We start from the raw sequence: 25,558 nt of genomic DNA, 5'->3' as shown, positions 1-25,558 counted from the left end.
CAAAAATGATTCTGCCAGAATGCTAATGTAAATCTAATCAGCCTTTAGAATTTAAAGGCTTAAAAAAGACTAAAGAAAAATAACAACCAAATGCAATATGTAGAACTTATATGGAGCCTGATTTGAACATCAAGTACAAAGAGATGTTTTTGAGAAAATTGAGAAATTTTAACACATGAAATTGGTATCATATGATATTGAAGACTGCTGCTTTTTCAAGACGTCCTCAAATTTATTTTACATTCCTTCCATACTAACTCCTCTCCTTGCATGTAGACAGACTTGTGGCTGCTTTCAACGACTTCTGAAGTTAGGTCATTAAAACTCATGCATTCTTTGCCTAGTAATCTTGGGTTACTCCCTCATGAGAGGCCAAGCTCTATCTAGGAAGTTCAACTACTCGAGACTGTCATGCTGGTGAGTATACATGTAGACACTCCATTCAACAGCCCAGATCATCCCACCTAAGGAAGGGTGCATATAAGTCAGTCTTGAATAATCTAGACTGGCTCATCGCCAGGTGAGTACCATTGAGTAACCATACAGAGCAAAAGAATCACTTAGCGGAGCACTGCCCAAATTTCTGACCCAGAGATTCATGAATATAACATGGCATTTGTTTCATAAGTACGGAATGGATGTTTTAATGGAGAATAGATGATGGAAAAATTAATTGTAAAATTTTTTTGTAGGTGGGTAATGGTATTAGAGTTAGGAGAATGTATTTATTTGTGAGAAATACAAATAACGTATTTAGCAGTAAAACAATGCCTGGGATTTGGATAAAGCATATATGACTAAATAATTATAATTGTTGGATCTATGTAATATGTATAGAATAATTTATTGTATTATACTCTACTCTTTTTTTGTTTTAAGAGTTTCTTTTTTGTTGTTTGAAGGACTCACAGGGACATAAGTAAAGATTTCTGTCAGAAAATTAAAGTGAGTAGGGGAAGACTATGGCTTCTTGTAATTTTAATCCAAATCCTAGAAGAAAGCAAGAATTAACATAGGATTTGAAAAAAAGTTAAAAGATAGATTTGGGAAGAATAAAAGGTAGACCGAAAACTAGGAGATCAAAGAACCTTGACAGATATGATAAAATCACTTTGTACTGTAAATCTCCATTTTATGTGGTGGTACCTCCCACCACTTTGTAAAATCATTTTGGGCAAGGACATTATCTTCACCTTTGTACTCCTAGAGGCCAGCATATTGCCTGGCATAATTTGGACACTCAGTAAATGTCACATAAAGGAAAAATAATGTTGGTGGAAATTGGAATTTTAAACACTGCACATATTAGTTCAAAACCTCAACACTGAATCTATAGGGGAATATCTATCATGTGTAAATGTCTGTATTCAGGGCTCAGAGCACTGGCCTGTTGGCGTGGATCCTACGGAGATTCCGGATATGGCATTCAAACTGTACAATGTGTAACTGGAAAGGAGAAATAGAGAGAGAAATAAACGTGGGAAATTAAAGTAACCTCAGCTCTCATTTAAAAGAAATACAAATATATTTAAGCATATAATAACTTCTCAGCAAGTTTTAAAAAAAACAAATATTAAGAGATCATTTTAGCTCTCAGAATAAAGATTGAAAGATGAATCATGATAATTATAGTCATCAACATTGACAATACCATTATTTATTGAATATCAGATACTTTATAATCATTGTTGCTAATATATACAACATCCTCTGTAAGGGGAAGTATTATTATTTTTATTTTACAGATAAGGAAATTGAAAGTCAGAGATTTAAGCATCTTGTGAAAAACATCACATGCAATAAATAGGTCTGAAATGTGACAGGAACTACAGAGGTAACAACAGTTAGCAAAAACAAAGTTAATATTACCTCTATTTCTCCATGAGAAAAATGAGATACAGAATCATGCAGTTTATAAGTGGCTAGGATATGAGGTCTGCCTAATTTGCAAATACTTGCCAATAAAGTCAAATGTGTAACCCTTTCTGTGTTACCAGATTGAAAGATACTAATTTAAATATACAGGCTCATAGTTGTAAATATTTATGAAAAAGTCCTAGGAAAAGTGTGTCAGAGGAACTGAGAATACTTTCATACAAGGAAAAATAAAGGTTGTATAATGTAACATGAAAGATGTTGGCTTTCCTGAACCTGCTATGGTAATAGCTGAAATTAATTTCTCAAAACTGCAAAATTTGGTAGAGCTTTTTGGAGGTTGAGAATATCCCTATGAGAACAAGAGGAAATTAAAAAATATAAGAAAGATGATCAAGGGTAGAGAATCCCTTCTCACCTTTCCAGATGTCACAAAGTGGTGGTTCATGTTTAAAAAATGATATAAAGAAAATTCCCCAGGGAAGGAAGCAAGCCAACAGATTTAAAGAGCAAAGTAGCTGCAGAAATGTTTAAAGGAGTACACACACAGAAAACCAGGGTGAAGACTTGGATGTAGAAATCTATACAGAAATAACAGGTCTGTAAAGATAGTCAGGGTGATGAGAGAAGAGAGGACGCCAGACAAAAGTAAAAGCACTTCCCACAGACACCTGAGGTTGCACAAGGAAACGAGACAGAATAAAGAGCAAAAAAGGCGCAGGTTAAGTTGGCACTGAAGAAAAACAATGGCAAAGCTTGTGTTGTCTGAATAATGAAAATGATATTTATAAAAGAAGTTGAGAAACAAGAAAGGAGAAGGAAGATGAGCTGATGCAGGGTGCCAACCAAAGAATAAGGAAGTGATTTATTGGAAATGATCACAGCTCAAGTAGTGAGGAACTCAAAGAAGAAAGTGCTCTAATGACATATTGCAGTCAAATTAAGCACATTCTTAGATATTAATTATGACAATATTTGAAAATACTCATTACAATGGAATCTCTAGTTGGTTATTTTTTAAGAATTGAAAGATGTGTTTTAAAAGTTGGAAATCTATGAAAGTAGACATTGATTTCAAGATTTTTTGAAGCGTAGCATAGAAGACATGTGATAGGTGTTGTGGCAGGAGGGAAAAAAGCTGTTGGCTTAGGGAGGCTAAAGAGACAGCAGGCTGAAGGAGGAAAGTGGGAAGAACATTAATTTTATTTCAATGAAGCAAACGTTTGATCAGAAAAACAACAACACAAACAGTTTCTCTTCAAGACCATCTGTCTGAACATTATTGAAATATGTGAAGACATTTCCCATCATCACCATCCGCAGCCCATACTCAGTGGTGGGAGAGAGTGTGTGAAGACTGTATACTTCGAGGTGCCGGAGAAACAAGACAAAACTACTTTTCCAGCTTCTCTGTGTGTGTATGATCTGAAAACTCTTTCTAAGAAGTTTTTTTTTATTATTATTACTTTGAGATAGGGTCTTTCTCTGTCACTCAGGCTGGAAAGCAGTGGTGTGACCTCCCAGGCTGAAGCAATCCTCATGCCTCAGCCTGCCGAGAAGCTGGGACTACAGATGCATGCCACAATACCTGGCTTTATTTATTTATTTATTTAGTTAGTTTTGAGATGGAGTCTCTCTCTGTCACCCAGGCTGGAGTGCAATGGCGCGATCTTGGCTCACTGCAATCTCTGCCTCCTGGGTTCAGTGATTCTGCTGCCTCGGGCTCCTGAGTAGCTGGGACTACAGGCATGAGCCCACCATGCCTGGCTAATTTTTGTATTTTTAGAAGAAACGGGGTTTCACCATATTGGCCAGGCTTGTCTCAAACTCCTAACCTCAAATAATCTGCCTATCTCAACCTCCCAAAATGCTGGGATTACAGATGTGAGCCACTGTGCCCTGACTTATTTTTTATTTTATTTTTTACTTTTTAATTTAAAATTTTTCTAGTTAATTAATTTTTAGAGACAGGGTCTTAATATGTTGCCCCGACTATTCTCAACTCCTGTCCTTAAGTGACCGTCCCACCTTGGCCTCCCAAACCGTTGAGATTACCGGTGTGAGCCATCAGAAACAGACCTAATGTATTTATTTCTTTATTTTATTTTATTTATTTTCTTTTTTAGAGACAAGTTCTTTCTATGTTGCCCAGGCTTCCTTCAAACTCCTGGGCTCAAGCCATCCTCCTGTCTCAGCCTCAGTACCTGGGACCGCAGGCACATGCCACCATGCCTGGCTAAAGACATTTTATAAGGAGATTCTTAGAAACTTTCAGGGAAGTAAAATACAAAAATGAAAACAGGATGCTAACACTGAGTGTGAAATCAATTTTATTTCATGCAGATGACACCACTCTTTGAATTACAGGAAGAGCACAAGGATGTACATAAATATAACTAATGTTCTCCAGAGACCTGAAGAAGAACAATTAAACAGATCAAAGCAGCAAAATCATAAACATGGGCACCAGATGCAAAAGTGGCACTGTGACATGTAGAATTCAGAAACGAGCTCAAGGAGAATTATTGGAGTGCACTTTATAAAGGAGACAATTAGGCAAAATAAAATAATATATGGAAAAGGAAAAGAAAAATAAGTGAAGAAACTAAGGGGAAAGCTGGTATTGGAAAATAACACTAGGCTGACTGTACGGCTTCCAGCGACAGCTTTTGTACCTTATTTCTATACGCTCACCTCACAGGTATGTGGCACTTCTGGCACTGGATTTTTCAGATTCCATTGGAAAAGTAGGAAGGAGTTAAAAGAGGGCTCATATACCTGACTGAGGAAGAACTACACAATTTACTATTGTGTTTCCATGTTTCAAAGTGAGCTTTAACAATACAGTGCTTTGGGAAATAAACTTCAAATTCTACCAGCTCATATGAAGGAATGAGGGAGTGGGGGTGCTTTACTGAAGATAAAATATTTTTGAAGTAAGAAAAGGGCAAATTATGAAAAGGATATAGTGAAGTACATGACAGTGTAGAGTATAAAGCCTAAGACTTAAAAAGCAAAACTAGGAAAGGTATCACACTTAGAAATATCAAAGGCGATCTATATGTATAAAATAGAAATTGATGATCTTGAGGATGAAGATGTTAAAAAAGGTTTTTAAACATCTAAAGGAAGTAGTGGAACTGGGTCAAGGTAAAGATGTCTTTTTGGAATGAAGCAAACTTCTGGCTAAAACACATATAAAGTTCTACCCAAGAGAACTAGGTACAGAAGAGACCAATAAACACATATTCGCTAACTATAAAAGGCTTGGGAGTCAGATGGCTCAGGGTATACAAATTATAGTCATAATAGTGGCATATGCAATACATATATGCATACACATGCATGTAAATATACATATATATGTTAGTGAACTGCATACATCTTCTTTCACATATTGAATTAGTCCATCTTCATGCTGCTGATAAAGACACACCCGAGCCTGGGCAATTTAAAAAAGAAAGAGGTTTAATTGCACTTTCAGTTCCACATGGCTGGGTAGGCCTTACAATCATGGCAGAAGGCAAGGAGATGCAAGTCACGTCTTACATGGATAGTGGCAGGCAAAAAGAGAGGGCTGGTGCAAAGAAACTACTGGTTTTAAAACTATCAGATCTCGTGAGACCCAATCACTATCATGAGAACAGTATGGGAAAGATCCACCCCTATAATTCAATAATCTCCCACCAGGTCCCTCCCACAATGCATGGGAATTATGGGAGCTACAAGATGGGATTTGGGTGGGGACACAGGGCCAAACCATATCACATGTGTTGCTTGGTGTTTACACTAATCTTTCAGGCTGGAAAGACAGTTAGTTTAATTTTCATTTTGCAGATGAAAACACTGAGTTTCCAAGAAACGTTTCAATATTTCTAAGAAACAAAATAGCTATAATCCTCCACCTCACCAGCTTTACCTACTTGCAGACTTAGCCTACCTATTCCCCAGGGAAAAGCAAATCTGGGAGTGTATTAACCCAGTAATCACACCTGAGTGATACTTTGGGGGTGTGTGTGCCCACAAAGCTGCAGCTCTTTCCTCTAACCTTTCCTAGATTGATGAGTCTTTATTTAGGCCTCAGTCCCAGCTGTAATTTTCTCTCCAGTTCTGTGATGAGCCTAGATCCTGCTTAGCTGGGTGTCTGCTCCCTTATCGAGGCATGGATGGCTTCTTATCTTTTGAGGGCTGGATCTTGTGCCTGTCTACAAACTCTTGTTTGAGGTTCTCTTTAATGCAGACAGAGTGCTTAGCACAAAAACAGTGGGACACAACAGACAAGGAGTGCTGCTGGTCACCCAGTACGCTGCATATTTTCATAGGGCCTACATTTGCCATGCCCTCTTGAACATAGCACATACATTTCAGGCTGTTGTCCTTGAGAGAAAGACAGTTAATTCCCTTCCCCATAAATAGCCCATGAGTACTGTTTATTCTGTGCCTTGGTAAATAAATGTCATTTATACAACAAATATGAGATAGACACAATTGTAGTGGCAGTGGAGGGAAGAAATGGACAAGCAACCATGGTAGAAGAACATGACTTGGGCACTTTATTGAGAGATTAAGGTATAGAGAGAAAGTGATGTGGTAGGAGCAGAGAATCCACAAAAAAGCAGTAATGCTAAAACAATGCTACTCAAAGTGAGGTTAGTGGGACCATGCTTGTCTGCTGTTTGTTACGGGTTCATCAACTAGATAAGAAATTGGAAGTAAGTATTTAGAAATCAGTCAATCAAACTTAGATCGACTAAGTAAACGAGCAAAAGTAGACTCATTTGTTACGCTTAAAACTTGAAAATCTAGGCAATACCATTCAGGACATAGGTTTCATGAGGAAAATGCCAAAAGCAATTGCAACAAAAGTAGAAATTGACAAATGGGATCTAATTAAACTAAAGAGCTTCTGCACAGCAAAAAAAAACTATCATCAGGGTGAACAGAGGGCCTATGAAATGGGAGGAAATTTTTGAAATCTACCCATCTGACAAAGGTCTAATATCCAGAGTCTACAAGAAACTTAAACAAATTTACAAGAAAAAAAACCAAACAACCCCATTAAAAAGTGGGCAAAGGACATGAACAGACACTTCTCCGAAGAAGATATGCATGTGACCAGCGAACACATGAAAAAATCTCAACATCATTGATCATTAGAGAAATGCAAATCAAAACCACAGTGTGATACTGTCTCATGCCAGTCAGAATGGCGATTACTAAAAAGTCCAGAAACAACAGATGCTGGCAACGTTGCGGAGAAAAAGGAATGCGTTTACACTGTTGGTGGTAGGAGTGTAAGTTAGTTCAACCATTGTGGAAGACAGTGTGCCAATTCCTCAAAGATCTAGAAGCAGAAATACCATTTGACCCAGCAATCCCATAACTGGGTATATACCCAAAGGGATAGAAATCGTTCTATTATAAACGTAAATGCACATGCAGCACGATTCACAATAGCAAAGACATGGAATCAACCCAAATACCCATCAGTGATAGACTGGATAAGAAAATGTGGTACATTTACACCATGGAGTACTAGGCAGTGATAAAAAGGAACTAGATCATGTCCTTTGCAGGGACATGGTTGGAGCTGGAAGCCATTATCCTCAGCAAAATAACACAGGAACGGAAAACCAAACACCACATGTTCTCATTTATAAGTGGGAACTGAAACATGAGAACATTATGGACATATTGGGGTGAACAACACACACAGGCCTGTTGGGCATGGGGGTGATGGGAGAGCATCAAGAAAAATAGCTAATGGATGCTGGGCTTAATACCTAGGTGATGGGATGATGTCTGCAGCAAACCACCAAGGCACACGTTTACCTGTGTAACAAACCTGCACATCCTGCAATTGTACCCCTGAACTTAAAATAGAAGTTGAAGAAAAAAAGATATTATATATGGATCTATAGGTGCTTGTTCAAAGTGTGAACGATATGCAGATTTATAACTCTTGGTTTAGTAAAAATAGGAATCACATTATGAGTATAATAATGATTCTTTTAATGAACAAAGTTTACAAACTTTATAATTATTTTCTTTTTCCTAATGTTTGATATGATATTTATGGGGATGAATTTTGTGGTTTTAAATGCAATAGAAAAAGTTTGGGTTTGTATTTGGTATATCTTTTTTAATATTCCTTTTTCTTTTTCTTTTTTTTTTTTGAGACGGAGTTTCGCTCTTGTCGCCCAGGCTGGAGTGCAATGGCACGATCTCTGCTCACCACACCCTCCAGCCCCCTGGTTCAAGCAATTCTCCTGCCTCAGCCTCCCAAGTAGCTCGGATTACAGGCATGTGCCACCACCTCTGACTAATTATGAATTTTTAGTAGAGATGAGGTTTCTCCAGGTTGGTCAAGCTGGTCTCGAACTCCCGACCTCAGGTGATCCGCCTGCCTTGGCTTCCCAAAGTGCTGGGATTACAGGCATGAGCCACCGCGCCCAGCCTAATACTTCTTTTTCTAATGATTAATTCTTATTATATTTTATGGAATTATTGATCTGCAATTGAATATAAATCTGGAAATAAAACAAGCTTGTTCTTTACCACTGTATTGGGAGGCATTGAATTAGAATTCAGATCTTGTAGCAGGAGGATTAATAAGAGAAGTTACTTACATTGTAAAAAGAAAATAAGTCAGTTGGACACAGTGGTGTGAGTCTGTAATGCCAGCTACTCGGAAGTCTGGGGACAGGAGGATCATTTGAGCACAGGAGTTCTAGGCAAGCCTGGGTAACATAATGAGACCCTGTCTCTAATAAATGAACAAACAAACAGATGATAGATAGATAAATAGATAGATAGATAGATAGAACAGCAATAGGGAAAATGATGAAACTGGAGGGTATGAAATTTACAGCAGTAGGTAATTTTTAACATGTTTATAGAAGTATAATATACATATAATGTTCAAAATATTTTTATGAGATGACAATGAGATATTTTACAGCAGGTCCAACCTATAGTAGGCATCTATTTTCTATATCACGCCATTGCTGACGTTATGGCAAACATCATGAGAAACGTGGAACAATGAGATCATCTGTGATTTAGTAATATTATATCTACCTATAAAAATTATCTATCACATTTATAGGTTTAGATGAAATAAAGAAAAACACAAAAAAGAATCAAATTTCCAATGCCTCAGAGATAAATTGTGTTAACGTTTTTGTGAACCTTATTGCAGTTTTCTACACACACACACACACAAAAAAATATTGGTATATTATAATTTAAGAGCCTTTTGCCAATTTATAGATCATGAACGATTTCCTGGTCATTCAATCATCCTCTATAATGCCATTTTAGTGGCTGCATATTTTTTTCAGTGGATATGTGTGCGTTGTCTGGCACATGCATAAGTAATCTGATAATTTTTTTCTTTGTTGAGTATTTACATCACTGACAATATATCATTATTTTGAAAATGCTGCGCTAAGTATACTTGAGGTGAATATGAACATATCTGCAAATATTTCTTCAAATTAATTTCTGGAAGTCTAGATTAGTGTTTTGCACAGTTAGGGGGTTTCTAGTATGTATTTCTATTTCTAATGCTAAATTGTGCTTGAGAAAAAAGTTTGAAACATTTTTTTCCTGCTCAGCTGTTATAAATGAGTGTCCATTTATTCATACACTTGTGAACAATGGGCACTATTACACTGATTTATACAAGAACAAAACAAAGACTAAAAATTAAAGGAGAATGCATGTGCATACTTTTCAATCATATTCTCACTGGCGCTTTTCTCTCTCTCTCGGCATATTAGCTGCTATGTTCCAGGTACTGGGCTCTGGTCTTTTGGTGACTCCTGGCCACTAGACTTTTCTGCAGTTGTCTTGGGGATTGAACAGAAGGTATTTCTGGGAAGAAAACGCTGGGGTTGAGGATGAGAGTGCAAGATCCTGCAGGTAGAGATGACCTAGGAGAAAGGCTGGTGGAAAAGTCTGAGGAGGTGGCAAATTTGGAAGATCACAGGCAGAGGTCAGAAACTGAGAGTTTGTGGTTGCTAGAAAGCCTTCTGTAGAAAGAGGAATTAGATGAGGAATAGGCAGTTGCAGAGAAGTGGTCCTGAAGGCAGCAATACTGAAAACAGGTTTCCTAGAAGAACTCCTTGAACTTGGAGGTAACTAGGGCAAGAAAACAAGTTCTGCATCTGCTTATGTATCGTTATTTATAACATGGAGCAGTGCTTGGAATTTTACCAAGAGAAAATCTACTATGGCCAACATGTACCTTATTTTCCAGTATAAATGAACAGAAACGGTGTGGGGATATTAATCAATCACATGTTAATGCAAATAAATGTGTGCCTGTTGCTTTTTTTCCCCCAAGAGACATAAAATAATTTAGTCTTAAAAAAGAGAAATTGTAATTTGGTCTGGGTTTACAATTCTTTGGGATGTGGATTACATTGGAATATCAGAGTTCCTCTTTCTTGGTCCCAAAGTAGAGACCTGAGGAAATATATTGGACATAGGGGAAGGAAAACATGCACACATGCACAAATACACTTCCATTTTCTAACCACTTTCGTTGCCATTGGCTGTAGTTGTTTTGAGAAATAATTTCTTAAAGTGAGTATCTTTCTAAAATGGGTTAAAAACAAAGGAATGACGCTGGAGGGGGATGACAAAGATGAGTAATTATTTGACGGGCGGGGGGGGCTTTTGGCATTGTAAGTAGACCCATACAATGCAGGGAAAGTAAAATTTTCAGTGTCATTTTGGAAAGAAAATTTTTCATTTTGTGATGTTTCCGTCACTGTGGTCCTTATCCCTCCCTAAAGGCTAAACCTATAAATAGATTCACAGGATGGTGGTTTCTGCACCAGCATCAAACTCAGTTTGGGTTCTTTGTAATCATTTCAAAACCATTGGTTATGATCCTCCATATGTGTATGTGCATGTGTGTCTGTGTGTGCTAGAGAGAGAGAAGGAGAAAGCGACAGAAAGAGACAGGGAGATGGAGATGGAAAGAATGAGATTGTTTTGTTTATAAACTTGGAAGCAGTGTGTCTCTGGGCCCTAATTTTTTATTGTTATTTTATTTTTCTTCTTTGCCATATCACATTATTTAATTGCTTCTTTTTTGTCTGTGATACCCATAATACATGCCAGCATATCTATTAACACTTTCTCATTTTTAAAGGTGGCAAAGTTACTAAATATGCAAGGCCTCATAGCTTAGATAGCAGCTGGCTTGTACTGCATCCAGCAAATGGACCTACACACCTGTGAGTACTTAACAGACTCTTTTCCCTCTAGATTTAAAAATCATTCCATACTAAAATATTTGGTATTTGGAAACTCATTTTAAGGTTACCACTGAAAATTATGGAATCTATATGCATCACCTTCTGGATAAAATCAGCCAGGATGTTTTATCATTTCTGTTAAAGTGGAAATCCCTAAGAAATAAAAATTTTAAGATTTCCGTCTGTAAAATTGATTCATTGAAATTCTGAAGCTGAGTTCGCATGATTTAATTTCTTTATAGATACACAAATAGATATTTATAATGATCCTCCTCTTTCAGCTTCCCTATTTAAGGGGGAAAAGTTTCCAGACAAGCGTGTAAGCATATTGGTCAATCTGGCTTGATTGCTTTCCTCCAGCAATGGGCAATTTTAATTTCCTATCACATTTATAGTCATCATGTTTGAGAAAGGGCAAAAGAGGTTAATGAAATCATTATAATTTCATTCAAATGATATATATTTTAAAAGCTCAATTAAAGAAACAGATACCAGGGTACCACATTTTATTTTGCCTTATGGAGACCATTGCTCTACAGCACCTGTAAAGATACTGAAAAAACACATTTCCCAATGCTAAAATGAATGTGAAGTCATTACCATCACTGAACATATCTATAAAGTAAGTTTATTATGAAGATAAATGATGTTTTATTGAAAATGCATTGTTTCCTTATTTATTTAATGCATTTTTTTAAATCAAATTCCTGACAGTTTTAAGGTAACATAACAAATTGGTTACTAAAGAGTACTGTAATTCGACTGAAATATTACCAGTTACTTGGTTTTGAACAAACTAATAAACCTCTTTAATCAGTGCTTTCTTCATCTGTAAGGTGAACATAATGATATTACTAGCCCCACCAAGATGGGGCAAATGACATAAGTAACATAAAATCACACTGACACTCATCTATAATAAGACGTTAATACATTTTCTCTATTATCATTATTACTATTGTTACTATTATTATTATGTGATATCCTTTAGAAATATGGAATATTCTGGGAGGCCGAGGTGGGTGGATCACGAGGTCAGGAGATCGAGACCATGCTGGCTAACACTGTGAAATCCCATCTCTACTAAAAATACAAAAAAATTAGCTGGGCGTGGTGGCAGGCACCTGTAGGCCCAGCTACTTGGGAGGCTGAGGCAGGAGAATGGTGCGAACCCGGGAGGCAGAGCTTGCATTGAGCCGAGATCATGCCACTGCACTCCAGCCTGGGCGACAGAGCAAGACTCCCTGTCAAAACAAACAACAAACAAACAAATACGGAACATTCTGATATGAATAAGACACTTGCTCACTTCTCAATTCCTTGGTGTCCAGGTGGGAAAGCAGATAAGATTATGTTAACATCGTACCACTCTGATCTGGTCTAAACATTTTATCTATATTAACTCATTTATACTGTCAATGATTATGTTAGGTAGGTTTCATGAGTATTCCTGTTGTACAAATGAGGAAATAGTGGCTTCACAGGATAAACGGTTGCTCATAGTTACATGGCTAGCTAGAGTTTTTCTGGGATGTGACTCCAGGCAGTTTTGTTCCAGTCATTATTTTTTTCTTTTCTACAGCTCTACAAGTGTATATAGACTTCCAAAGAATATTTAAATCCTTGAGCAAAAATGCCACCTAAGCAAATATGAAATACTTCAGTCTGTCTGTCAGTGCTCACTTCCTGTCTAGAAACTTTCAGTTGAGGAACACAATTCTGGAAATGGTTGTCCTCAACCATGTTCAATTCTTTTCCCCCAGTAATAATTGAGGCATGAGGACACCTTCCTGTGTGTGCAAAACCTCTCATATTTTTCAGTGTGATAAGCAATTTCTTCACCTTGAACAATTATTCCAGTATTCTTTTCCCAGGAGAAGCAAAATTATTGACAGCATTCAGCTATCATCTTTTCACAAAACACTATTTCTCTTTTAGGCTCCGGCACAAATGAACCATGTTCTTCACCTAAGTCATTTATGGAACATCTGCTTTCGGTTTAGTGTCAGGTAAGATAATAAGAGAAATTCAGTGCTACTGTCACTGCTTTCAGGAAGCTTACAACCTTTTAAACAAATATGCAACCATAGTGTATGGCCCTTTTATGGAATTTTGGAAGATGAATAATGTCTGTATATGAATAATGTCTGTATACAAAAATGTATGTACATACATATACAATATACTATATATGTTTGTTTTGGAGATAGACTTTATTCATCTTCCAAAATTCCATAAAAAGTTTATACATTATGTATGTATGTATATATGTGTATATATATTCACATACACACAATTATAATATTTGGTTATACATATAGTAAAGAATGCTACCCATTTTAAAATTATTTTCTGCCTTCCAGTCAATGAAAAGAATCCAGACATATTCATTGAAACAGGGGGAGAGGGACACTTACAATTCCTATTTCATCTTTACAGATACAATGTATTTCTTTGGAATTGACAGGGGAAACAAAGCAAAGAAGACTGACATGGAAGAATCAAAAAACATGAGCATGGCCGGACGCGGGGGCTCAAGCCTGTAATCCCAGCACTTTGGGAGGCCAAGGCGGGTGGATCACGAGGTCAGGAGATCGAGATCATGCTGGCTAACACGGAGAAACCCTGTTTCTACTAAAAAAAAAATACAAAAAATTAGCCGGGCGTGGTGGCAGCACCTGTAGTCCCAGCTACTCGGGAGGCTGAGGCAGGGGAATGGCGGGAACCCGGGAGGCGGAGCTTGCAGTGAGCCGAGATGGCGCCACCTCACTTCAGCCTGGGCGACAAAGCGAGACTCCGGCTCAAAAAAAAAAAAGCAAAAAAACATGAGCATAAGACCCATCGGGATTATAGACACATACATTCCTAAAATTAAACATTAAGCAGAATAAAAATAATCCCAGATTATATGGTCTGACATGCCAGAAGAAATAAAAAGCTAAGGAATTAGTTAAAATCTGTGCAAAAAAACAAACAAACAAACAAAAAAAAAAGACACTATGACTAGAAAAAGCACTATTACTAGTAAAAATAATGGTAATGAACTCTGGTGTCTAAAATATTGAGCTAAATAGTTAACAATAGCATATACATTGAGAGAGTGATTGGGATTTACAGGTTCTTAATCCTGCTAACGTCAGGAGTAAGGTAGAGAGATAATGTTAGCAGAGATTTTGATAAATATGTATATTAAAATCTGTAGGGTAATCACTGAAACCAAAGTGGTGGATATAATTTATCAAATAATAGCAAACAAATCAAGTGAAAAATTACCAAATTAAGGCTGGGAGCAGTGGCTTACACCTGTAATCCCAACAATTTGGGAGGCTGAGGTGGGTGGATCACCTGAGGTCAGGAGTTAGGGACCAGCCTGGCCAACACGGTGAAACACCATCTCTACTAAAAATACAAAAATTAGCCAGGCGTGGTGGTGGGCGCCTGTAATCCCATCTACTCGGGCAACCGAGGCAGGAGAATCGCTTGAACCCAGGAGGCAGAGGTTGCAGTGAGCCAAGATGGCGCCACTGCACTCCAGCCTGGGAGACAAGAGTGAAACTCTATCTCAAAAACAAAAACAAAAACAAAAACAAAGACAAATTAATACATAAAAGGCTAGAGAGCATGAAAAACAAAAGAGAAAAAAATAGCATTCAGCTATCAGAAGTTTGGGTCTAAAGGAAATAAATCTGTTAAATCCAGTAGTCAGACTCCTCAAACTTTGGCCTGCTTCTCCCAGATGAGATTATACCAAAACCAACCAACCTAATTGTTACTAAATTATTTGGTCAATTTGGAATTGAAATGATGAAGAAGAAAACACAACTAAATGGAATTGTACACCCAACATTATACACTAAAGTCAATTCCAGTTTGGGATAAAGAAAAATCTAAAAAATGAAAGTATACAACTTTTAGAAGTCATTTGATTGGGATATATTTATAATTTAAAGACAGCCAAAAAAAAAAACAAAAAAAAAATTGGCACAAAACAAACAAAAAAGAAAACCTCTACTATATGAGTATATAAATTAAAAGTTTTTGTTTATCAAGGACCATAAAAAACAAAAACAAGAATCTCAAATTGCGAGAAATTATTTTCAGTGCATAAAAATGACAAGTGAATATTATTCAGCATGTATAACAAAAGCTTCACAACTACTAAAGGAAAGAAAAAAATATAAAACACAAAGACTCAAACTGCAGTTAACAGAAGGGGAAATTTGAATTTTTATCAAAAAACTAAAAATTACACTCAAATGTAATAGCAATATGAAAATACAAATTAAAATCATAATGTGGCACAATTTTACATGTAACCACATTGTTATAAAAATTCATAGCCTTCAAATATCAAATAGTGGTGTTGTGAAATGACAGATCTTTCATATATTGCTCACAGGCAGGACTCCAAATAAGTACAAACACTTTGGAAAATTACTGATATTACCTTTAAAAGTTAATAACATATAGGTACAAGGACTAGAAATTCTAATCTTAAATCTTTATCTGGAAGAACCTCATGTATATGTATTCCAAGACATACCTATTTTCATAGGAGTATGTATCAGCCCATTCTTACATTGTTATAAAAAGAAACATCTGAGTATGGGTAATTTATAAAGAAAAGAGGTTTCCTTGGCTCACAGTTCCACACGCTGTACAGAAAGCATGATGCTGGCATCTGCTCAGCTTTTTGGGGGGCCCTCAGGAATCACAATCATGGTGGAAGGTGAAGAAAGGAGAGGCAAACACGTTTTATATGGCTGGGGCAGGAACAAGGAGAGGGGAAAGTGCTACACATTTTTAAACAACCAGATCTCATGAGAGCTCATTCACTATCATGATAACAGCACAAAGGGGGAAATCCTCTCCCATTATCCAATCATCTCCCACCAGGCTCCACCTCCAACACTGGGGATTCCAATTTGACATAAGATTTGGGCAGAGGCACAAATCCAAACCATATCAGAGTACTTTTTGTAATAGCAAAAAAATCCAAGAAAAATCTTAAATGTCCATCAGCAGTAGAATAAACAAATTGTGTTACAACCATACAATATAATACTCCATAGCAATATAGATGAAGACCTCAGCTACCTGTAATAACATTGAGGAGAGAACCTAAAGTTTAAGAACCTTAAGTGGAGCTAAAAAAGCAAATTTCAGGTAAATACATACAATTTATTTTGTTTTAATAAATATTAAAGCATAGGAAATAAATGATTAGTCGTTTAAAAACTTAAAATGAATAATAACATTTCTCTAAAGCAAATAAAAAATACATCCAAAATTTAAAATAGATGTTACCCACGAAGGGGAAAGTGAAGAGATAAGGGGAGGAGGATGAGAAGAAGGATGTTAAAAGCAATGAGACCGATCTTTCTCGTAAACCGAGTAGTTTACATGTAGGAGTTTGTTTATCAGTATTCTTTGTACTTTGTACCTCATTTTTTAATGAATATGGCTTAAATAATACAAATTCATTTGAAAAATGACTGTTTTCATGTGACTAAAAAAAGAATATAAAAAATGCCCTAAAGAAAAAGAAAATCTTTATATTTCAAGATTTAATATATTTTAATGTAAAATATTATATAATATAATTAAATGTATATATTTAATTTGTACAGATTGTCAATTCTACTACATTGATTGCCAAAATGCTACATATCTATGAGAATGTATATATTTATCTGAAAGTTAATTTATGCAAGCTCTGATAATGCATGTTTTATTACATCTGTGTGCAAAAAGGAACTGCTGCCCTCTTTAGATTTTAGCTTAAGAAATAAAAATTTTAGATAATGCCTAGTTTGAATCTGATTAACATGGTTTTCAAAGACGTTCTGCCTCATTCCATGTAAACATTTCTAATACAGAGATTCTCATAATTTGTATACAATTTAATATAATGCCCACTCTCAGAATTCTGAAATATCCAAGGCCAGAGCAATAATTTAAATTATTACTGCTATAGCAACAGATTCGCTTTCTGACTGAACCCCAGAGCTGGGTGAAATCTCACTTGTAGACTTCATTTTCTCTAGTATTTCTCTACAAATGAATTAATCTCAGTTTGAAATTTCTATCTTTCTCTCTGGTTGTAACTCCATGAGAATAGGCTCTTTGCTGTTCTGTTTACCCAGGGTCTAGCACAGTGTCTGATAAGTAGTAGGTATTTGAGAACTGTTTATTAAATGAACAAATAGATCATTGATCACAAGTTAGTGTACAGAAAGAAGGCAAAGATAAAGGACAACATTTCAAAAGTCATATAAAGTACTAATTATTTCTACTATTTAATGCTTAGGTGCCCACATGCTTGCAATAAGATTCATTTATTTTGATTAAATTGAATTTTATTTTTTATTTGATAGTATATTTACATGAGTCAAATCTCAGTAAAAAATATATATTTGGAAAACTTGATTGTGCCCATTTCCTTCTCTACCAAATTTCTCCTCTTCTATTCCCTAAAATGATTTCTTTCCTAATGCATAAGAGAGCCTTCCAGTGTTTCATGAAACCAATAAGAAAATATACTTATTACCTCCCTTTAGATACATAAAATTAGATATTCTATTTACACTCTTCCACTCCTTACTTTCATCTCTTAAAAATATACCCTGGACATGGTGTGCACCTATAGTCCCAACTGCTGGGGGACTGGGGCAGGAGGATAGCTTGAGCCCAGGAGTTCAAGGCTATAGTGTGCCTGTGAATGGTCACTTTACCTCAGCCTGGACAATATGCTCTGGAGATTGCTCCATATTGGCACAGTGAAAGCTACCTTGATCATTTTTATAAATACATATCATTCCATTGTGTGAATTTATGGTATCTAATTGAATTCATCCCCTTGTGTTTTTTCTAGTCTTATACTCTTAACAATGCTCTGGTGATGTGCAACCTTGTCCATACATCATTTCTGATGTGTGCAGGCATGTCTAGATGATAAGCCCCCAGAGGCGGAATTGCTGTGCCAAAGGGTATATGCATGAGCAATTTGAATGATACCACTCCACAGCAATTGTACTATTTTGTGTTTCCACAGTGTGCTATTAATCCAGATCTTCCAAGAAACAAATGCCAAGATGGTATTAAACATGAAATGATTTTAATTGTTTACATGCCTGAAAGTAAATAAAGAGGGTGCCAGCTAAGGCTGAAAAAGTCTTCAGTGATATAAATTTTACCACACTTAAAGAGAGAGAGGAAAAGTTCAAGTGGAAGCTCCTACTCAGCCATGCTGTCTAAGGAAGATTTGGCAAAACCATCACAATATCCTTGAGCCAAAGTCAGCCAACAGAAATCCCACTTTTCTCCAAAGAATGGATCTGCTTTACTATCTTGCTTGGTCTTATTGGTAGGAAGCAGCCAGGGGAACTCAAAGAGCAGCAGCAATATAATGCGGCTGGGTTCTCCCTAGTTGGAAGTTTGCTCTGTGTGTAAGACAAAGGCAAACATAAAATCAAAGGCCTAATTCTTCCTGTTGAAAATGGGAGAAGAGGTTTCCCTCCTCGACTTTTTCTTTTACAACATTATCTTCTTAGATTACTTTTAATGATAAATATTTTCCAATTTATTTGAAATGTATACAAATATTTTCAAAGATTATATTGACTTTTTTTCAGCTTTGTGACCTAGTAATATCTTTCTCGAGTGCATGAAACATCTCAGAAATGCAAACATCAAAGAAGATAGTAATCTTTTCTTCCAGTTTCTGTGTGAGGGTTAGAGCCTGACTCTGGTGGTGATCTTGCTCCAAATTATAGAACTACATCCTATCATGAAGAGAAGTTTGTCTTCCCGATAAACCCAAGTAGCTAACAGAGATGGTCACCCCAATTACCAGGTAAAGTTAGTATGAATAATGTGTGACAAATGGTGTTGTCGAGTCCTCTTACTTGAAGACTAGTTATTGTTTATCTGGAAAACATGTCTGTAATTGGTTGTATCTTCTTGGATCTTTAAGAGGGTGAAATTTGTTTCTGTCTTTGCAATCACTTAGTGGACTGCCTGTGATGCACATCACATTCTGTTTTAATGCCTTCTCAATAGTGAAAGTGTTTTCTTTGTCTACTACCTCTGTGGAATAGATTTCTGGGTTGAGAGATTTTACTTTCAATTATATTTCCTCAATAGATACAACAGGCAGGTATTGGTGTCAATTTACCTACAGAATTATGAAAGTGCGTTGTCAAACTTTTCACTTAACTTTTCTAAGTGCTCAGTTTTCCTTCCATTAGATGGGCCTAATTATACTTGAATGCTGACCTACAACATTGTGTGCTGTGGAGAGGCTTTGAAAATCAAACAACTTTGAAAATACAAAGCACCGTGTGGATGTGAGTTTATTAAATTTTGTTTTCATCAACATTCAGTTGAGGGTATCACTTCAGAAACATTATAAGATTTATTATTATCAATGCTTAGAATAGCATGAAATATACTGGAGAGATTTATATATGATAAGTTTAGCACACTATGTTTACAACATACCCAAAAAAAGCACACTTGTTAGCACTTCAATTTAACATGAATGGAATTTGCATGAATAGATCAGGGGAAGCATTGAGTCCCTAGTAGCAGAGAAATACCAGGAAAAATATTAGTGATTTTGAGCAGCAAAAGGGCTTTGCCTGAATTAATAAATAAGCTATCTGGTGATGGTAATTATAGCATTGCTCTCTACCTTTGTATGACATAAATATATCTGGGAAGAGCAAATAGACATGAGTTGGGGAAACAGACTATTAATATAAAGTATCATGTAATAGATCTTAGTTGAAAGATTGCATTCACTTTAAATAGGGCAAGTAGAAAATTATGAATTCTATAACTCTAAAACCTTTTGCTTTGTCCATTTGCCGAGTCCCAGTTTTGACATAAAACATTTTTCTTCTCGTTGAATTTACTTTCTTCACTTTGCCACGCTTAAACCAGTTTTAATGAAAACTATTTCCTATGATGTGACATAGGAGCTCTAGCAGAAGCTTGTTCACTTGTATATAATATGAGCATTGCGCCGAGCAAACACCATTTAGATACTACCACTATTAGGCTCAGCAATCAAACAAACATTTACCTAGAGTAGAGGCACTAAAATGCATATTCACAATGGAAAAATCTCCATTCAAATTAACGCACACCTTAAAGACCAAACCCGGCACTGCATCCTATATATCTAGACTGAGATACATGCCATTATCTTTGTGCCTTTCCTGTTGTGTGTGTCCCTAGGGGCACATTTACCTATTCTGCATTCTATCTTGGTTACTTTTTTTTGACCTTTTCTTGCTTTCATTTTGCTTCTTTTGATTTACAAATCCCTTTCAATCTATAGTAAATGCAATGGATAAATAGCACAATTTTAACTTCTCACCCCTTTATTTTAAATATACTCTTTCTGCAAACTGTGGTAGTATTTATAGCAACACACCAATATTCTACTTTTCTAGGAGATAACAGTCAATACTTTTGAAATTTTTAATCTTTTCCCATTCTACACAAAGGAAAACTACTTTGATTTCCATTGAGTAGGAAAAATTCAAATGATAAACAAACTTCTAAGACACTAAAATCTCATTTACTGTTAAAAATGGGGGTGTGGTGTTAATAATTTGTATTAATCGAGACTATTGAAACATTTTAACTATTATATGTGTAAAGACTTCTTTGATTTCTAAAGAAATGCATTTCTAAAAGTTTTATGCGGTAAGGATGCTGGATGCGTAGTTTGACCAATTATGGCTCTTGATGTTGACTGAAGTGGTCACTCGATTCCTATTAGCATAAGTATCTGTCTGTAAAGACACTTCGTAAAGGAAAGCCTTAATTTGAAAACAACAACACAATAATGATGAATATCTGTCTAATATAGAAATCTGCACATCAGAAAAAAAAGCTATATATGTATCTGTTGATTTAGGAGGATCTTATAAAATGAACCACTTAATTCCAATTGTATTCCAATTCCTTCCTCCCTAAGAGAATGTTGAAAACATGACACTTACTGGTAAGTGACAGGTCTCCTCTCTGTCTTGGTTTAGATTCTATGCTTTTCATACAAGAGCTGAAGTGTTCCTCATGTGGAGAAACAGGATCTCTTGTGATGAGGCTTTTTTGTATCACAGATCATATTTCACACTTCTTGTTTGTCAAATCTTTTTCACAGTTTAGGATGCTCAAACTTTATATTTTTAAAAATATTGTGAACACTTCTTACTTGACTTTTTTTTTCAGTTGGAAAGACATTTTAATCCTTCCCTTTTTTTTTTTTTTTTTTCTTTTGAGATGAAGTCTCGCTGTGTCACCCAGGCTGGAATGCAGTGGTGCAATCTCGGCTCACTGCAGCCTCCGCATCCTGGGTTCAAGTGATTCTCCCGCCTCAGCTTCCCGAGTAGCTGGGACTACAGGCGTGCGCCACCAGGCCGAGCTAATTTTTGTATTTTTAGTAGAGACGGGGTTTCACCATGTTGGCCAGGATGGTCTCGATCTCCTGACTTCGTGATCCGCATCTCTCAGAATCCCAAAGTGCCGAGATTATAGGCGTGAGCCACTGCGCACTTCCAGAAAGACATATTTACATACTGCTTCCTCTCTCGTCCTGGTGAGCAAACTGCAGGCAGGAAGTCAGAGTTTGACGTTGCTCCTCCTGAGGAGGGGCGAGCTGGACTTCAGGAAGCTTCTTTATATCTAATGCAGCTTTCTGATTCTGTGCCTTGGTATTAGGAACCTGATTCAGCCCAATTTATATTATTTAATAGCAATTCTATTTGGTCTTCATATGACAGTGACTTTGCTTTATATCTCAACTAGTTCAGTGTTTGGGTTTAATTATTGTCAGAGGCAATATCATGAGTACCCCCTAAAGGTACTGGCTCAATACATTTGCTGCATTCCCATTTAATACAACATGCTTGAAAAGTGCCTATTGCCAGTTACTTAATACAAGTAATATACACCCTAATATTTTACAGTCCAAAAAAATTGTTTAACTCCTCTTAATTTAATTTATGGGGGACCCTTTCTGTTTAGACTACTGTGTAAATAATTTGATAATAAGTCAACATATTTTTAGTTTTGGTTTTGGTTTTTTTTTGAGACAGGGCCTCACTCTGTCGCTCAGGCCGGAGTGGTGCGATCTTGGTTCACTGCAGTCTCTGCCTCCCCGTCCTGGGTGCAAGCAATTCAGCCTCCAAGTAGCTGAGATTACAGGTGTGCGCCACCACACTCTGCTAGTTTTTGCATTTTTAGTAAACATGGGGTTTCACCATGTTGGCCAGGCTGGTCTCCATCTCCTGGCCTCAATTGATCCGCCTGCCTCAGCCTCCCAAAGTTCTGGATTACAGGTGTGAGCCATTGCGCCTGGCCTAGTAAACATATTTTTTTAAATAAAAATGTTATTTTATCATTTACATAAGATCAAAAACATGTCTATTGGATTCCACCGCCCAGATCCTTACACTCTACATTCTATTTTGCCTCAAATTTGACTCTTTTCACTTGCTTTTAAGCTCTGGATGAGTTTGATTCCAACTAGTTCAAAAGAAAAATGGAGCATCCCAAAAGAACATAAAACTAATAAAAATCAACTTGTTTATGAATCTAAAATGATAAAAAGCCATACATTTAAAATAAAGGTTACTTTTAAAACATGATTTCATTGTCTTAATTTTTCCAACTACTTGGAGATTCTTCTAATATTAACATGCCATTATTATTAGGCTTGACTGCCTACTGTGAACCACTGTGAGGCCCACAGAAGAAACTCACTACAGGCAAATGCAAATGCTGAGATTTTAATGGCTGTTAAGTAAATTTGAACTTAAAAATAAACAACAGGCTTAATAGAGGCTTAATTATTGTCAGATGCAGTATTAAAAAAAAACAATAGAATTTGTCTACCTACCTGTCATGAAAATATATTTCTTCTGGGAGGAAAATCTTATTTGTATTTTAAAATATGAGACTTGCCAGGCAAGCAGGTACTTCTCTGTTTAATTATTGATTACTTTCCTTTAGATATAAGATCCATCTTGCAGATGGGATAAAATTAGACCATCAAACTACAAAAATGTAACATTCAGACATACTACTCTTTGTCATGCACATTCATGTATTCAGCTTCTTCTGACACTTAATTTAAAATATTGGTTGATTTAGAACTTGATTTTTGTCTTTATTCTATTTGCTTTTATTTTTTACCTATTCCTAATCTTGTTAGCTTGCTTTTTTTAGAACTGAAGCTGCTGGATTTTTATTGATTATAATTTCATATTGATGTGTCTTGAGTACATGTACAAATACATAAACACATGAAAGAGCATAAATACCTTGTTTCACATTACTGTTTGATCGGTCTCTCTATTTATCTATCTATCCATCCATCTAGCTATGTATATTGTTATGTGTATAAGTGTCTATGTATCTGTCATCTATGTATCTAGACAAGTAGATATGTATATAGGTATCTATGTATGTGTGTATAAATGCATCTGTGTATCTATGTCTCTGTCTACTATCTAGCTTGCTAGCTGTGCATGCATGTATGTACCTATCTATGTATGTATCTATCTACCTATCATCTTTCTAAATTATAATTGGCAAGAAAGACATTGAATTGGCAGAAAATAAATCTTAGAAATTATTTCTCTCAATTTCATCAGTTTACAAATGAGGAAAACGAGGCACAAAGATATTAATAAACAGATGGTTTGTGATGTAACTACAGCCAAATGGAAGGTTTCCCAATTCTAAGGATACGAAATCCTTACATTTTATCTTCCACATAATGACCTCTGATGCCCAAATCAGAAGTTGCTTACCATACTGGTGAACATTATTTCCATGTAGGGCTAGGCAAAGCCGGAAGTTAGAGAGGATCTCTCACTGCTGTAGTGTGCTAGGTATCTTTATTAGACCTTTCATCCATACTTTCCTTAACATTTTCTTTTAAGAAAATCCTCTTTTAAACATTTATTATAAAATACATACACAAAAGTGAACACATTATAATCATTCAGCTTGGTGAATATTTGCAAAGTGAATATACCTGCATAGTCACAACTCAAATCAAGATATGGAAGACTATCACCACTTTTAATTTTATATAACTTAACATATGCTATGTTATATAAATGAATCATATAAATTAAAAAATACTTTTTTTCATGTTTGACTTTTTTCACTAAGCATTATTTGTGAGTTTAGCCATATTATTGGATGTTTGTTTTACTTTCATCATATAAATATGCCACAGTTTACTCACTGATCCTACTGTTCATGGATATTTGGGTTGTTTTTGCTTTTGACTTTAGTAAATAGTATTGTTATCAGTATCCTGTACAAACCATTTCTACACAAAATAATACATTTCTCTATATATTGTTTGGTTCTAGGTTGTACCAGTTTGGGTAGAATATAACAAAGTCATATATCAATTGGCAATCTGAAAAGTAATGTATGGCAGTTTAGACTGCTTGATTTCCTCACCAATATCTGGTCATATCAGTTTTTTATTTTTCTTTTCACTGTTTTTGTTTTTTTTTTTTTTAGCCATTCTAATGGTGTATGTTAAGATATTATATTCTTTAAAATTTTTATTTCCCTGAAGACTATGTTGAATGCCCTTTCATTTTATATGCAGATATATGTTTGTATGTATATGTGTGTATATATATATATATACTTAACCCTATCAAGATCTATTCTATGTTACTGTCTACCCAGATGTAGGTCCCTTCAGAATGCTCTATATAGCATAAATTTATATAACATAACATGTGTTAAGTTATGTAATGTAACAGTGTTTTGAGTGATGACTATGCAGTGGTGGGCTCTATGTTGTACTGACTATACCAACAGACTCTCTTGTCTTCTGGGTTCCATCATTGAGGACCATTGGCAAGGTATAAAAGGAAGGAAAGGAGATAATTAGATCAACATTTCTGCTCTCTACTCTGTCCTGGCTCTGCTGCAGTCCGTCTGACCTTCCACAGAATGACCTCATCTTCTGCAGGCAGGTTTGCCTCACTGCCCTCTGTCTCTGGTTTCCAGGTCACTGTTGTCTCTCTCACTCCAAATACCTAGAGTTGTTATGGGAGTCTTTCTAGCCCCAGAGATTTCACTGTGTTTTGTGGGTTTCCTATTCCTCACTACAACTATGTGTATGATTCTTTTACTAAGCCCTTTCAATGTATTTAAATTTGAATGTGTTATCTCTTTCCTGGTGGAAAGCTATATGATATGCATGGTTATATCTGAATTGTACTGAACATGTGTGGAAAGATGGTATACGAAAGAGATGGAAATTTTAAAATTGAGTGACGGGTATTTAGTAGTAAATACAGTGTTTTAAAGCAGACTCCTCATCAAGACCTTAAGTGGTGAATGTAGTTTGCCAAGGT

At 36.0% G+C, this 25,558-nt stretch overlaps 1 long non-coding RNA gene across 4 annotated transcripts; it reads left to right on the top strand.

Annotated features, from left to right (window-relative positions):
- The first annotated feature begins 1 nt into the window (after nt 1).
- On the top strand, nt 2–19,472 carry LOC129058512 (uncharacterized). Of its 4 annotated transcripts, none has more exons than XR_008523660.2 (5): nt 23–417; nt 11,042–11,126; nt 13,086–13,156; nt 13,615–13,732; nt 19,397–19,472. It is a non-coding gene; the product is annotated as an uncharacterized LOC129058512 (long non-coding RNA). The 4 variants fall into 4 exon arrangements; XR_010139154.1 differs by lacking the exons at nt 23–417; nt 19,397–19,472 and adding exons at nt 9,658–9,747; nt 18,202–18,422; XR_008523658.2 differs by lacking the exon at nt 19,397–19,472 and having other exon boundaries at nt 2–417; nt 13,615–16,677.
- The last annotated feature ends 6,086 nt before the right edge of the window (nt 19,473–25,558 follow it).

The sequence above is a fragment of the Pongo abelii genome, chromosome 2 (genome assembly GCF_028885655.2).
Source record: "Pongo abelii isolate AG06213 chromosome 2, NHGRI_mPonAbe1-v2.0_pri, whole genome shotgun sequence".
NCBI lineage: Eukaryota > Metazoa > Chordata > Mammalia > Primates > Hominidae > Pongo > Pongo abelii.
Note: the sequence above shows the minus strand (reverse complement) of the source record. Positions and strands in the feature narration are given on the sequence as shown.